This window comes from Lichenostomus cassidix, chromosome 1 (assembly GCF_008360975.1).
Source record: "Lichenostomus cassidix isolate B80296 chromosome 1, HeHo_3.0, whole genome shotgun sequence".
NCBI lineage: Eukaryota > Metazoa > Chordata > Aves > Passeriformes > Meliphagidae > Lichenostomus > Lichenostomus cassidix.
This window is the reverse complement of record NC_139479.1, coordinates 11,349,061-11,365,634: the sequence shown is the minus strand read 5'-3', so window position 1 is coordinate 11,365,634 and position 16,574 is coordinate 11,349,061. Positions and strand designations below refer to the sequence as shown.

At 42.2% G+C, this 16,574-nt stretch overlaps 1 protein-coding gene across 1 annotated transcript in view; it reads left to right on the top strand.

Annotated features, from left to right (window-relative positions):
* The first annotated feature begins 3,701 nt into the window (after nt 1–3,701).
* Nucleotides 3,702–16,574, top strand: part of IL1RAPL1 (interleukin 1 receptor accessory protein like 1) — a 660,453-nt gene continuing 647,580 nt past the window's right edge. Inside the window, exon 1 of the mRNA XM_085050061.1 lies at nt 3,702–4,822. The gene's annotated coding sequence lies outside the window, so the exon portion shown is untranslated. The remainder of the gene's footprint in view (nt 4,823–16,574) is intronic.

Sequence of the window (16,574 nt, the reverse complement as noted above, 5' to 3'; positions counted from 1 at the left end):
ATATTCTCACTCTGCTTTTCACTGGATATGATTACAACTGCACAGTAACTTTTTTTCCTCCTTCTTCTTCTCAAATATGTTATCACAGAGACATTCCCACCAATCCTGATGGGCTCAGCCTTGGCTAGCAGCAGGTTGGTCCATCCTGGAGCCAGCTAGCCTTGGCTCTGTTGGACATGGAGAAAGCTTCCAGAAGCTTCTCACAGAAGCCACCCCTGTTGCTCCTTCCCCTGCTACCAAAACCTGGCCATGCAAACCCAACAGTGGCTCAGGAAAAGAAAAACAGAATTGCAGTTAAGACTATAAACCAGACCTTTTGTGATTAAATCTCTTCGTTATGAGATGAGCATTATTCCCTGACGAGGTATGTACTCTTTAGAGTTAGGTTCCACTGTAAAGGAAATTGCTTTCAAAATTTTCACATGACATGGAATTAGGGATTATTCTTTTTAAAATATCTTCTTGGTCAAACACTCTCGCCTGGACTTATTAAAAGGATGTAAAATGTAAAGTATAATATATAAAGCATTCAACAAATAAGATGTAATTATATACAACTTAAAATAAATAATCATTAAAAATATAAAATATACACAAGAACTAAAGAACTAGGAAGTTAATCACATAGCAGATTTCAGGTTTTATGTTGCTCTCTCTGGAGCATTCAAGACTACTTAGTCTGTCAGAAGTGGACAAAAAGGGAAACTGTTTTTAATAAGATCAATGTAACTGTGTTTTAAAAAGGGGAAAAGAAAAAAGATAAAATGCTGACCTTTCTATTTTGTGAAACTGTTTATTAATCAGATTGAGAACGTAGTTTACAGGATTAAAAGGTTCAGATGTAGATTTTTAAATGAGCAGAGGTTCTGTTTGGTGTTTTTAGTGAGGGAGTGAATGCGTATTTTGGAAATTCTGATTTAATTACTTTTTTAATCTAAAAATCTATGCTTGTTTTCCATGCTGTCAGATTCATATCATGTCATAGTTGTTTGTATATGCACACTCAGCAAGAGAATGTGCAAGTGCTGGTGTTCTGTGTTACTCCTTCTCCCATTGCGTTTGTTAAAAAGCGGAAAATAATACATGAATGGAAACAATATTTACCACTTAAAATCCAGAGGTAGGTAGCAAGAAATCAAGACCTGTCAGTCTTTGGACCCTCTGGACAGATTTGGCAGCAGGGTTAGCATGAGGCCATGAAATTTTGTAGAGCTCCTTGCTGCTAGTGGATGGTGTCAGCTCTTGGGCAGTACCCATTCAAGCACATTGGATTTACTAAACAAGAGCATTCTGCATGATGTGAGCATTCTTCAGAGCCATACACTCTGTCAGCCCTTTCATTTTAAATACGTATTACTTTTACAAAAGGAAGCTTACTTGGACTGCACTGTTTCGCTTTCCTAACACACATTATATGTGATGATCCTTTTAAAGACAGTGAAGTATGGATGAGGATGTGGCTTGTGCCTCTTCCTTATCTCAAGGGACACAAGGCCTGAAGATCACAAACATGGTTCAGGTACAAGATACACTACTCATTCATATTAAACAATTCAGCATGCACTGAATGCCATGGAGTTAAAACAATGTTTACAAAACAGACAAGATGATGCTTTTCTCTTTGGTGAAGTATCTTGAAAACACTCAAGTCATGAAGAAGACAAAGGAGATCTCCTCTTATATTATACAAACCATACTTATTAATGGGAGGATGAAACCAATTAGAGATTAGGCATATGGCTGAGAAAAAAATTCAATTCAACATCTCATACTTGTGTCCATACAACTGCATTGTTATTCATAGGAATTCAGTAACTGAGAAATGAACTGAATCTAGTTTCTTTAACCCTGGGATAAATTTAACTCAAGAACACAGGTGGTTTGTATTCTGCACGAGTGAATGGTCTACAGCTTTTCTGTGTTATTAGTCTGGTTTCAGCCTTTTTAGCAATTCCATTGTATTTTGTTCACACCTTTTGGTTTCCACCCTTTTTCATTTTCCATTTCTTCTGCCAGACACTTAATCAGCCTCTCTGGGAACTTATATAGCTCCCATGACCACTGTGTAAGAACACCTAAAAACATTAATGCCTTTTTATCTTCACTGCACCCTTATGAGTAAGAACAGTGTTAATGCACATTATACAGAGAAGGAACAAAAGGACGGAGACATTAAATGACTTGGCTATCAGTGGAAGAAAGATCTGTAAACCATCAGGAGCTGAAGGCAAATGGTTGGGGTTAGCCCCAGGTGCCTCCTTCCTACGCTCTGCCCTTTGCAGAGTATGAACAGCCTCAAGCATCTGTTGCTGTGTCAAGGCATGAAGAAGACTCCTGGGAGTCCCACAATGGAGGTGCCTTTGCTGGGAGTCTGTTGTCACACCTCCATGGTGAGAAAGCAGCTCTCCCAAAGGATAGTGGTGAGAATCAAAGTTGGGAACCCCTCTGTCTTTCCCTCTCTCTCACTCTGTCAAACAGCTAGGATGCCTGGGCTTCTAAATCAAGCACCCAAACCTGCTCTCTAAAGTACATGGTATGAGTCATTTAGCTAACTTAAAAGACCCTCTACTGATCCACAAAGAGAATCCCATAAAGTTTTTCATGTCTCTTTTACCTGCCCACGCATATGGATCACTCATCATAGTAGTATCTTATAGCCTGGTTTAACCAGTCACATTAATTTTTGTGGTTTTAACATTGGATTTTGACTACTGGTTGCTGCACTCATTTCTAGTTTCATCTATTTTTTTATCTGACGTGAAGAATGCCATTCTGTTACAAGGCGAGGTGGGGTGGGGTGTGAGCAAGTTCCCCAAATTCTGCAACAGCTCCCACCCCTCCTGCAACCCACTGACTCTGCATGGCACATTATCTGCCTATCGATAATCCTTTATCATATTCCGTAATAAAATCACATTCTCCCACGTGCTGCTTTTTCTTTCCTCACTTCTCTTGTAAGATATTGGGGGTTTAATAACTGCAGCAGTTTGGATTCCTCTCTGTGGTCCTACAAGAAGCCAGGATGGGTTAAGAGGTAAGTGAACACTGCCTAGTCTTTTTGTCCCGGTTCTGGAGAACGCTATTGAAAAGGATACAAACAGATACGTAACTGTACTCGTTTATCTCACTTTGCTATTTCATGCCACTCCATGCTCCCACCCCATACAATGGGTTGTAAGAGTTCAAAATGCCTCTGATCCAACCCTGGACCTATGCACAGGCAACTCTGTGTATCTCTTCCCTGCGAGTATGCACCTGCAGGATAAACAAAATTGAAGATGTGCCTACTCCCCTGCACCTTTGTGCAGGAATGGAAACAAATTTATAGAGGGGAGTGTCAGAATTTGAGTTATGTTTTACAGAACATTTGTTTAGTATAATAAACATCTGCAAATGACTATTTATTTCATGAAGTAATTAACATTCCTAATTAGATGCACCTTGCAGCTGCTGTTAATCTTAATTGGCAATAATGCAGTTACATTTTGATACATATCTTCAGAAGAGTTACAGAAGAGAAGAGAAAAAAATAAAGACAAAAATCTGAAGTGAAGGAAATAAAACTGTTCCCACACAGTTCAGAGAGTTCGCACAAAGAAGATCCCATGGCAACAGCGAGGCCCACAGTTTGCCTTATAAAAATCCAAGAATAGATAATGTATCATCTCTCCTAAAACACTTCGCTTGGGAAAGCAGAGGGGCAGGGGGGAGACAAATAAACCAAAGCGCAAGAGGTAAAGCGGAGCAGGCTGACCCCGCGGCCGTGCCCGCCGCTGTCCCGGCAGAGCAGCGCGGCGCGGAGCGGAGCAGCCGGCAGCGCGGAGCGGGGCGGCGCCGGGGCGGAGGCAGGCAGGAGGGAAGGAGCAGGGAGGCCCCGCTAGGCAGGAGTTTCTCCAGGATCCCTCGGGAAGGGCTCCCGGCGGCTGCCCCCGCAGCAGGGCGCGAGTGCGGCGCTGTCCATCGGGGGGCAGTGCCGGCCCCTTCCTGCCGGCCCGGCGGAGGGCGTGCAGCCGAGCGAGCGAGCGAGCGAGCGAGCAGCCCGTCTCGTAGGAACACAGGGATCGTTTATGCACTGCAGTTTCTCTCGCCTCTCTCCCTCCCTCTCTTCCTCTGCTCCCGAGGATATTTTGGGTGGATTGTGGTTATCAATCAAGACCTCCTCTTCTTTGCTGATCACTTGTCATTTTCACCGGGGATTAGTATCGTTCGGGGCAAGCGGACAACTGATTTTTTTTTCCTTTCTTCTTTTCCATTTGGAGAATTTTTCCCCCAACACCCCCCTCTTTTTTTTTTTTTTTTTTTTTTTTGGCGCTGCGGTGCTGGTGCTAGGACCCGGCAAGCACCCTCCCCCGGCCCCCTCGGAGCGTTTTCCCCCCAGCCGCCCGGCAGCAGGAAAGGATCCCCTCCGGAGCGTCGCTGGCCGGATACTCGTGCGGGCAGCCGGATCCGGCCCTCGGCGGCGGCGGCGCGCTGGGCGCGGAGCTGCCCGCGGGCGGCGCGGGGGCCCCAGGCCGGCCGCCCCCTTCCCCCGCCCCCCCGCCGCACCTGGATGGTACCTCCCGCCGGCGACGCGGGCACTTTCTGAACTAGGAAGGAAGGGGCGACTCGGGGGGGTGGGGGGCGCCGAGGTCTGTATGGAATTACCTGCGCCCGCGGCGGAGCTGGCGGCGGTGGATGGATGGGCGCCGCGTCCGCGGCACTCGCGGCCAGCTGAGCCCCAGGAGTAAACACGGGGCTGCTCCGGCCGAGTGCGCAGTGTGGTGACCGGCACTCGCCTCGCTGACCGATCGCACCGGAGGAATATTTCGGGAGACTCCTGTGGGTAAGGTCATTTTATCCAGGCAAAAAGCCCGGCATTGCTAAACTTGGTGGCGGGTGACTGGAATGGGCACTTTCGGGATTGCTGCATTACCCTGATGCGAGGGGCTCCGGCCGCTATTGGCAGTTGAGTGGAATAACTGCAGTGGGTCTTCTGGTGAGTGCTTTTTGCGATGAATTAAAAAAAAAAGAATTAAAAATCTCCTCCTTCTGTATTCATGCACCCTCTGGATTTGGGAGACTACTGTGAGAGCAAGGAGTCTTTCATTTCCCCTATTTTTTAATTTTTAATTTGCCTGGTTGTAACCTATTTGACTGGAAAGGCTATGTGACAGTAAAGAAGGTCTCAGTGATGGAATCTAATTAATATGAGATCGGATCCCCTCGTCTGGTTAAACAGATGTTTCCAACTCTGTGCAGCGTTCTGCTGCATTTCATAGCTGCAATGGAGGTAGAGAAAACCTGCTTTTCAAGTTGTTAAACTTTAAGGTGCTGATCCATATTGATCGTGGTACAGTGCACTGGTGCTAAAGGGGTTAAATGCCACTGGTAATTTGGGATTACAACTGTTCCTGTAAATCTTGCAAGAAAATTATAAACTGAGGGGCGGTAAGGACAAAATCTCCTCAGCTTCATAGTAGAGAAATATCATAAATGTCACTAGACTGAAAATCTCTCATCCAGCTGCTCTTACAAAATACCTTTTTTACCCAATAACTTACCTACTGAAACCTCAGGCCACGTGTATGGGAGTTGGAAGATGTGCAAACAGAGATGCTATCTTCGGTATTTCATACATACATGCATCTGGCTGAGGGACTGTGTGGGAATTCATTCCTGTTACTTGTGGTGTGAAGCGAGACGGGAGAAAAAGGAAAGATCATCTTCTTAAGAACAGAAGCGAGTGAGGGAAGCACTTCAGCCTTTAAAGATTTAAAGGGATCCGAGCAGTGCACATTGGTAATCTCTCTCTGCAAAATCAGTTCTGATGAGAGGGAGTGGGGGAAGGTTGAGGGAATCGATAGTGATGACGTTGTGCAGTGCAATGCACTGCAATGCTAAAGTTACATAGTGTGTGCGAAAATATGTACCCTTATGTACTGCTGGTGAGTTCATGCATAATGGATGGAAGAAGATATGCAGATCTGTCTGTAGGAAGATGGATGTATTTGTGCAAAGACGGCGATTATGTAACTTGATTACATCAGTGGCATCAGTCGCCGATAGTGGAATAATGTGCTCCTATAGCGTATCGATCACTTGGGTTAACTTTGTAGCGCTCTCGGCAGCGAGGGATGGAGACCTGGGCAGAGGAGGGGAGATCCTTGCTCAGCTCAGCTCCTGACAAGGGGTTTGCCTCTCGCAGGCTGCCTTTTGCATCAGCGTGCTGCCGGCGGAGTTTCCCCGGGACAGGGAGTTCACGGAGGAGGAGGTGGAGGAGAAGGAGGAGGAGAGGAGGAGGAGGAGGAGGAGGAAGCTGCCGAGGCGCTGGTTCAGCCACACCCGGGCAGAGGCTCCCGAGGAGCCCCGGCGAGGCTGCACAATGGTCCCGTTGAGCAGCTCCGCGGCAAGGTCACACCGCAACCTGGGGCTTGGGTGCATGGCAACAGCTGAGCGGAGGAGGAACAAAACCCAAATTAAGATTGATCCTCCTCTTCTCCCCTCGCCGTCGCCAGGCTCCAGGCTCGGCGTGGTGCTGACCTCTCTGCAGGGCTCCAGGCAGAGCCGTGCCGTGCCGTGCCGTGCCGCTCCGCCCGGCTGTGTGCGGCGCTCGCCTGGTGTCTCTCGGGGTGAGCAGGGACTGCTCGCAGCTTTGGCAGGGTGCTGCTCCTGGGTGTCACCATGCAGCGGGACTGACGGCAGAAACAAGTACTGTCAGATACAACAGCTTCATGCACCTGTTACATGTGCAGGAAGCTGGAAGGTGGTCCATTAACACATTTCGAGCATCTTAGAAGTGAGTAGGGGAAGAGCAAAGGTGTAACAGGAGTCCCATTGGTTTAACTCAGACTCCTTTAGCAAATTGTCCTCAAAGATAGCGGTATCAGGATGTGCCTTAATGCCCCTTTTAGAATCCTGAATCACTTTTCCTGTCTGTTCAGGGGGAGGAGGGGGAAGAGCACTCCTTGAAGACAGATAAGCTCACAAAGCACTGCTGAGGGCCCATACCTCTAACAGATGCATTTTCTGAAAAATGGGAGCCTGATGAAATCTCAACTCAGCTGAAATGAGTGATCTTATCATCACTGACCTGTGTCCTTCCCCACTTCACTCTGAATTCATTCTAGCAAAATGTCACTAAAATAGTTTCCAGTTAAGAAGAGGTGAGGGCAGAGTGGGTTTTACATCTCATGATAAACATGATCTTCACATACTTACTAGATTTAATGCACTATCAAACTCACAGTAATTTTTCCTTCCAGCTGCCTGAAATATCACTTTTTTTCTGCTTCCTTGAAAACATCAGTATTTTAAAGTTGATTCACCATTAATTCATGACTATTTTCATATTCCTGGAGGGTAGGTCTGGGCAAGCACTAAAAAATCCTGCTAATGCAGTTTAGAGTTTGACATTCATAGAGTATACTGAGCAAATGGGAAAAAAAAGGATATGAAGTTAACTCTGTTTCCATCCTTCAGGGGTCAGAATAACACTATGGCAACTCCTATGCATTGCTACAGCTCATATAATTTTCAGAAATGTCCATGGCATTCTCTGTTCCGCCACACATAATTACAGGCATGCTCTTTCCACTGATTCCTTACAGGACCCCTTGTGACACACAGGCTACATACCTGTGCCATCCATCTTAAAGTGAAGCACAATTGTCTCCAGAAGGTGTTATAAAACTGGTGCTGTAGAGGAGTAGGCTCTGACAGTGTGGGAATGTATCACATGATACATGTAAAGTGGCATGCAGCATGCAAGGATTTGCAAATTCAGGACAATAGAGAATGGTAAGCAACCAAGTTTTATTTATAGATTAATTTTATTGTTGTAGTTAGCAATGCCTGCTTGGTCAGAGGGTTTCAGCTCCATTGCAGTATCTGCTCAGTTTGCACCAAATGTAGATTTTTAGAGAGGAAACTTTCCCTGCTGAAGTAAAGCTGTAAATCACTCGGACAAATGAAGAGAAAATGTGAAGAGAAATATTTACATAAAACATTCCCAGGCTCCAAATCTCAGACCACTGAAAGCAGTGAGAGTTTGGCCACCCACTCCTTGCTATCACTGGAGAGCTGGCTTTTAAAGAAAACAGCAGTGCATGAAGAATAATCTCAGTGCCTCCCTCTGAAAGAGCAGGCTTCTGACTGTCATTGTCACTGAAGACAGTAGACTTGTTTTGCTGCTGATAGGAAGATTTGAAACATACAGGGCAGATATTAATGAAGCTTTTTTACTATTCAGTGATATTCTTGTGAGGTATTCAGAGGACTTTCTGTGGCTATTATGTAGAACCTTGAAAAATGGATAATCAGCTGAGATTTTCCTTCAGTGTATTTCACTTACAGAGAACTGTTTGGATTTACTTCTGTGTTTCATAACAGCTATGATCTTTAGCTGCTGGGAATCTTTTTATTTTTATAGTTCACACTGCATGATAATATAGGGCAATTAAAACACGAAGCTCTGATTAATATGATTAGAAAGTAGCAACTTATCTGGTGGTGCTGAAGTTGTAGAGTTTAATTATAGAGGCACCATTTGCACAGCTATAGGTAAGGTTGTGTCAGCATTTCTTTTATAAATCTCTCCTCTTTCCATCCATTGTGTCAGGGGTCCATGAAATAAGAAGAATGCACAGTAGAGACCATAATGGCTATTTTAGGTTACTGTCATGGCCTGTCAGGTCAGTAATCCATGTGTTTCTTTAAGTCTTTATATGAATGTCTATAGCAGCACCAAAGCAGCCATTATGCTTTATCAACTCAAGTATATGCTTTTATTTTAAAATGTAATTAAATATGCAGTGATGGACCACAGTGGCTTAGTGACTCAGGAGGGATCATTTAATATACCATTTTTTTATGCACTTTCGTAACGTTTTCATACTCCTAAAACAAAACTAGATGAAATTCAGCAATTAATTCTTTTTGTGACAGCTTAAAATTAATTCACAGTTAGGTGAAAACTGTTTTGGGGGGCAGGGAGTAAGGAGTGAATAATGAAGATGAAAACTTGTGGGTTTTTACAGTTAATATTCAAGCTTTGCATATGCCCCTGAGGTAGTCACATACAGAACTCCATCCTGCAGAAGGGAAAAATCCTGTGCCATTTGCCAAAGCTCTGTAAGACCAGGGCAGGGAAATCAGGTAGTGCTGGTTCTCTGTTTTAACACTGAGTGCTCTGTTTTTCTAGGTCTCACTGTACCTGTGTGTTATAGGCACTCCTAGGTCATTCCATGGTGTTACACAGCACACTATTTATGCCTCAATAACTAGGTCTGAACAAACGAACCAAGGGCATCAGAATTACTGCTTCATGTGCTTTAAAGTTTCATGTTTATAAGAACAGCACACAGCCAGAACAATAATCCTTCAATGGTCATAGCATCAACTACAGCATTTACAAAGATTTTTAAATTGGGAATAAAGTAGGAGAAAGGGAGAACGTGAAAACATTTAGATTTTTACCAATGCAGTAGATATTGTTTCCATTCAATTTTTTACTTCTGGGAATAATTGAGGAAATGCTCAGTTTAGCTTATGAAAAGAAATACAGAAACCTAATTCATGTGTTGAGAAGACCAATACCATTTGTACAAATCTGTACAATCAGCAGGCAGACATGGGGTAGTGGTGTCAGAAAGTTTTCTGTTCTCTGGCCCTTCACAGCTGTCCACAGTGAATAGAACATTGTTAAAGAGGAAGAGGATGGAGACTGCAGAATGGGTTAAAAAGAGGGGCAGAAAAGCTTGTAAATGTACAGACAATGGTGAAGCATCTTCTCTGTCTTCAGAGATCGAATATATTTCTATGTTCTTCTTGTCTGTTCTTTACTAGTGATACCCAGATGCTTGAAGTTCTTGCAGTTCCCAACTCCCACTGCTCTATTTTTTTTTTTTGAGAATCCTTAAAATCTTCAGTGCAAGGGTCATCACCTTTTTGTTCTTGTGTCTGTTTCCAGTCACGCAATGAGATTTTGATCTCTCAGTTGAGGTAACTTGAGGTGCTTCTCCATAAAATACTAAATTGATGTGAGGAACATGAAAGAAAGAATGTTTTCTGTTGGCTGAAAAGACTGAAAAGAAATGGCCAATAATTTTAGAAAATATGGGTAATTTGCAGAAATCACACTTTCCTCTGACAAAGTACAAACCTTAGAATTTTCAACAAAAATCTCACAATGCTCTTGCAAGACTGACACTTACGAAGGTAGTGCCACGGCTGTGTAAAACCTCAATATCTCAATTTCACCTATTAAGTTCACTTAGTAATGTGTGCTTGGAGTGTCAGTAGCAATCCCTACTCAATCCCAACCAAAAGTTAAGCCCGTTTCAGGGAAAATGAAATCATAGTAATGTGCATCCGTTGTAATGTGCAGGGAAAGGCTTCTGCTGGTGGCTAGGAGTGAGCTTAACCAGCTGTGACCTGTCTGAGTTCCCAGACCAGTTGCCTCAGACAGGGAATTGCTGTGCCTGAATGGTGTAAGGGACCTGCAAGTGCATTTGTCCCTGCCTGCATCCATTTGACAGCACACCTTTACTGGATTTGACTCTGAGCTCAGATCATATGCCTCAGGGATAATTCCTACACCAGGAAGATCTGTTGGTATGATGGAAGCCTTGGGATAGTGCCACAATGTCTGCACAGGAATGTGTTTGGCCAGGATGCTTTTGTGTGGCACTGATCCCTGGCAGCAGTTTTAGCCCTATGTCTGTCAGGTTGCTGCTCAGTGCACAGAATTTCAGGATGGCAGCAGAGCACAGCTGTTACCATACAGCACCTTGGCATTCTGCATCTTTGGCTTTCCTTTAATGCTTTCTGGCTGTCTACTCCTGCATTAAAACTTTTTTTTCTCCCCCCAGAAAATCTTTTGCTCATATTAGAATAACGTAACAGGAAATGCATGGTGTTTCCTTTTCAGCAGGTTGTGCTTGTGATGGAGATACGTGTGTTTGTGCATGAATCTATCAATAAGATCTACGTGTTCAGTATACAGAGTTTGTTTTGTTCAATATCTCTTACAAAACAGACAAGGCCTGTGAACTTTCTACTAGACATGTCTTTGCGGGTCCTAGAGGTGAAGATCAGGCTGGCTGATTGGCACTATCTCTCTGCACATACTTATATATTTAGTTACCAAAGAATCATAGAATATGCTGAGTTGAAAGAGACACATCAGGATTATTGAGTCCAACTCCTGGCCCTGGGGAGGACACCCCAAGAGCCACACCATGTGCCTGATAGCATTGTCCAAACACCTTTTGGACTCAGACAGGCTTGGTGCTGTGACCACTTCCCTGGGGAGTCTGAGTGCCCAACCACCCTCTGGGTGAAGAACCTTTTCCTGATACCCAACCTAAACCTCCCCTGACTCAGCTTCAACCATTTCCCTGCATCCTGTCACTGGTCATGAGAGGGAAGAGATCAGTTTTGTTCCCTCCACTTCTCCTCATGAGGAAGTTGTAACTGCAATGAGGTCTCCCTTCAGTCCCCTCCAGGTTGAACAGACCAAATCACCTCAGCTGCTCCTCTTAAGGTTTCCCCTCCTGACCCTTCACCATCCTCATGGCCCTACTTTGGGTCATCTCTAATAGCTTAAAGTATACTTACGGGGATCAATTCTGTAGCTGGTCACTAGAGGAGAGTATACCTGCACAAATACAGATACCTGCTCCTGCCTGTGCATACATAGACCTGTACCTGTGCACTTACAAACCCAGAGGGAGACTGAGAGTAAGCCATAAAGAGGAAATACTCTACTTATTTCCTGTGCTAAATGTAGGAAAACAAGCATCATTCAAACAAGCCACGAGACAGAAGCTGTTTTTTAGTGTTGATTTAGTATTTATTTTTAATGATCTGTAAATGCAGCATATTTGAAGACAATGCAGATGTATTTTGGAATGTCAAAGCAGAAACATACTTTGAAAAGGCTATCAAAGGGCTGTATGGTATCAAATGTAATTTTAGAAATCTACATGGTAAAACTTTGGAAGATACAATCTAAATGTTTCCTGTATACCTCTCCTGACAGAACAACAGATACTATCAAAAATCTCTTGCTCATTTTTGTGGAAAAGCTCAACCAGGGTATTTGCTCAGGTCATAGTAGAAGAAAGATATATATATATATATAAAATAAAAGAAATGTAAAACTTTGTTTAGTATTCCATGTGTAACATTTAGCAACTCTTCACTGTCATATTCAGTATGAATAATCTGTCTGCTTTTGGTCACTTTGCATCCAGAAACCTATTAAGAAAGAACAAAAGACCAGAGAATGATAGCCAAAAACCTATTAAGAAAGAAGAAAAGACCAGAGAATGATAGCAAAAAAAAAAAACCCAACCAAAAAATATCTCTTTCACATGAAAAGATTCCCATTGGAAGAAAGAAGTGAAGGTTTTGTTTTATTCAGAAAAGAAGAACAGGTGATGCAGGCAATACTGAAAGCTGTTGAAAGATACTTTGGTTATCTTAAATATTGTTTTACTGATGACTAATAAAATTTAATTGTACTCCTTTACACAATTCATTCAAATCCTTTGTCTCTTACGGACAAGGATACAGTGAAGAGAAAGCTCTAGTAGAATAGAATATTTTGATGAAAACACAATTTTTAAATGTTGCATTGTAATAGATACCTAGGTAAGAAGATCATCAGGCTGTGTAACAGGTAGTTAGAAGGCTGTGTCACCTTGTGTACCCCAGTTATGGTGTAATCAGTGGATGTGTGTGTGATTTCTGAAGAGTTAAAGGATGCTTCTTCCAAAGGATTTGTTCCTCCAAGGCTTCTCTTGGACGTCTGCTGTCTGACTAGATGGACTGTGTGTTCTTGAGGCCTCAGTTCTTCACTGCCTGTTCATTTTACAAACCCAGCAACTGTAGTACTGCTTAATAAAGGTCTTATTAATGTTGACTGGACAGCCAAATTCTGCTGTTTAAGTCCTCATTACTAAAGTCCTGGTCCAAAACACAGAGATGGAAATGGAACGAGGCCTACTGCACTCCATAGGTAGTCGATCAATCTCCAGCTTTATCATCTAATTTCCTCATTTTTGTTGTTTTCTAATAAAAAAACACTTCATACTGCTTATGTTTAATAGGTTAACATTGATTAGAAAAAGAAAATCTTGTAAACTGTAACAGAATTCAATAAAGCTTGCTATGCTATTGACAGCATAAAGAGTCTTATTAATTTCCATTGTTAAAGGTTATGCAACCCCCATATTTTGTTTATTCACAGAAGGAAACATCTAGTTTCTTTAAAGGCTGTTACACCATCCGTGGCCTGCAGTACTTTCAGTTGCTCTGATGGAAAACTCAGAAGGCTCTTTAAAATCAATCACTAAAAATATATGCAGTGTTAGTGTACTTGAGCTTATTCTTTCTAAAGAATTGTCAGGTTAATCAAAATACAGATAGGTTTCAGTCTTTAGTTAGTTTAACATATCCTCCTTCATAATGCTTCTTCAGTACTTTATAAATATAATAATGTATAATATATATATTATATATAATAATGTATATTCTGTGAAAGGACAATCAATGGCTCAATGGACAGATACTCTACTCCTACTTATGGCTCTTCACTTACAAGGGACCTTCCTTAGTTATTGTTTTCATTTTGTCCATTTGTAGTATCACTTAATGCTTAAGACTTCCATATTAGCTAATGCAGTGTATGTCTTTCATTTCTTTGGTGTCTGAAATCAGGCCCTTTCACTAGTTCCAAATATTGCTTCTCTGTAAAACTTTACTAAGTTGGTCCATACTTCGATTTCTTGTCTGTAAACACTGAAGAACATAAACACATTCTGCCTTCGTGTCTTTTTAAGTGTTTCATCTATTTATAATGTAAACTCTTTAATATTTTTTAATATTTATATTTTATTATATATAAAGTAGGGTTAGAGGAAAAGTTTATGTCAATTTCTTCTTCCTGCCTCAACGAAAATCCAATTTTTTGCCAGCCCTCAGAAATCATAGAAAGTATTTGCATTCTTCCAGCCTCTAGAAAAGAAGTAATTTCCATGTTGGTTGGAGGGTGGATTTTTTAATATTTTTTATTTATTTAGCACTTAGATTTTGGGAGGATTGAATCAAAAGATGCCATTTTAGACATAAAATTGTAATGAAAACACTTTCTTCTCAGTAGAAAATTAATCAGGGAAGATATTTTCAGAGTACTTAATGCAAGTTCTTAGCAGAACAGGTCTCTCAGCTGAGGTCTTTAGATGCTAAATAATACAAATATGAAAATAGTACTGTGAGTCATACTACTGGGGGTGGCTGGGTCAGCTGCCTGTTTCCTAAATACTAATCAGTCTTTTTAATTTGAGATTACTTCACTATTCATCCTCTCTTTTTTCCCTATTTGCCTGAATTAATTGTATATAAAATATGGATGGGCATGAATCAAAGGCGGCTTGTGGTTTTCCTTTTTGCCAGGTTTCAGGTGTAACAGAACAAAAATGATAGCAGAGAAAAAATGTTAATAGTGATAGGGCTTTCTGGTTTTGATGCTGAACTTTGACTCTGTGTTTGCTCTTATTCATCAAATCTTAATCCATTGCCCAGGGAGGTGTGGGAAAGGCTGCTGTTGGTCTCAGTGTGTAGTGAATTAGATTTGGGAGTTTTAAAACCTTAGCAGCGAGGTTCTGTTATTTCACACAGCGTGTTTGCCTGTGGGCACAGAGCCATCACCTGCTGCATGCTCACAGGTACTGCCTGCCTTCGCCAAGAGCCGCTTTCCCAAAGGGAAAGCCAGAGCAGGGCAGCTCCTGTTTCTCTGGGAGATAATCCCAGAGGTGAAGGGATCTCGGGTTTCGTCCGTGAAACCTCTGCTGTTTTTTTCAGGTCTTGTTACTGGAATTGACAAGCCGTGCTGAGTGCCATCCTTTGGGCTAATTCCAGCTGACGGCTTTGGACCAGAGCTGGACCGCAGAGCTCCGCGGTGACGCCGGCGGCATTTCCCCAGCGCAGCAGGAATGCCCAGCCAGCGGGCTCCGTGCCCGGCACAACCTGTCGCCTGGAGACTTGTGGTTTCCATAGCTTTCTTTAATAGAGGACATTTTTGTCTGCTCTGAAGATGCTCGTGTTTGCTGATTTGGAATGATATTAAGTGAAGCAAGGGTAAACCGATTTCGCACAGAATCTCCTGTCAGAGCTCTGTTCCGTCAAGAGTAATGTTAGCAACTCCGGTGGAGCTGTTTCATTCGGCTTGCCAGATTGAGTCCAATGTGAACCTTCAACATAGATATTATTGCATTAATTTTAATGAATAAAAATAGCAGACGTATTACTTATTTAATTAACATAGCAAAAACCACTGTCAGCAAGCAAAGGAGTTATATTGCACAGCCACTCTAATGCAATCACAAGAGTATACTTTATGGCTATGAGAACATAATTTTCTTGTTAAAAACCTTTGATGTTTCTTTAAATATATAAAAATAGAGGAAATGTGTAAATAAGGCTTGCCAGCCATCTCAAATGCCTCGTATTAAAATGAATCTTTTAGCTTTAATTTGTGTTTATTTTGGTGGGTTTCAGATAAGACTGATGTATATATACAAGCATATATGTAAATATAAGTAGGGGTATGCATGTATGTACAGAACTTCTGTTATGAAATCATAGGTGTTAATATTGAAAATACAATCATTACGTCAATTTTCATATGTTATTTTTACCATTATTTTCATAATTTTATTTGCACTGTTAAGGGCTGTTGAACCACTAGAGTTTTAACTTTTCTTGTGCTTTCCTGTCTGGTCCAGCCCAGTGCTAGACAAAAAATGCTCCTTTAATTTGTTCTTAGGGAATTCAAGAGCATTCTTTTGGACATTCATGCACTCCACCAAGAGCCACTGTGCAGTCTCACCTCTGTGTCTCCTTTAGACCTACACATGTTTTTCCATCCAAAGCTCCTTCATGCATTACCACATCAGCTGGTTCAAAGTTTCTGGAAGTCGAGGAGTCAAGAAGCCACCAGTCACCTGAGTGACACTATCTTGACATGTGCAAGACAGGCTACTGTCTCTGTGCTAGTCCTGAATTCATAACTCAGAGGGAGTCTGTGTTTTGTACTAGGGGAAGCTGTGGGCAGTACATCTCACAGTTTGGCAGGAGCTGCTTGCTGTGCAGAAGCTGAGTAGATGGCTTTAGGTTGCTGTTGGAGTCAAGATTTTAACATATATGTTGCTGTGTTTGATCCCACACTCATACAGAGTATGAAAACCATTGCTTGAAAGCAATGTAAACATATATTATGTATACATATATTATTACTGATTTATAAATATAAAAGCCAGACTGTGGTTTATCTAACAATGAAACCTGAATGCAGGAATGCAAATGTACAATGTATCTCAAAGTGTATCAGGCTGTATCAGTGCCTGATACAGCCTGATCAGTGCCACCTGAAATATGTAAATAAGTGAATTTATTGTTTATTTGGCTGGAACTGTGGTTCTGCAATCCTCACTTATATTGTTATTTTTATTGACCCCTCAGAATGCCCTCAAATAAGCTTTAAACTTTATGCTTTATTTTGATGAATGAGGATGACTAAATTTTCAGCTAGA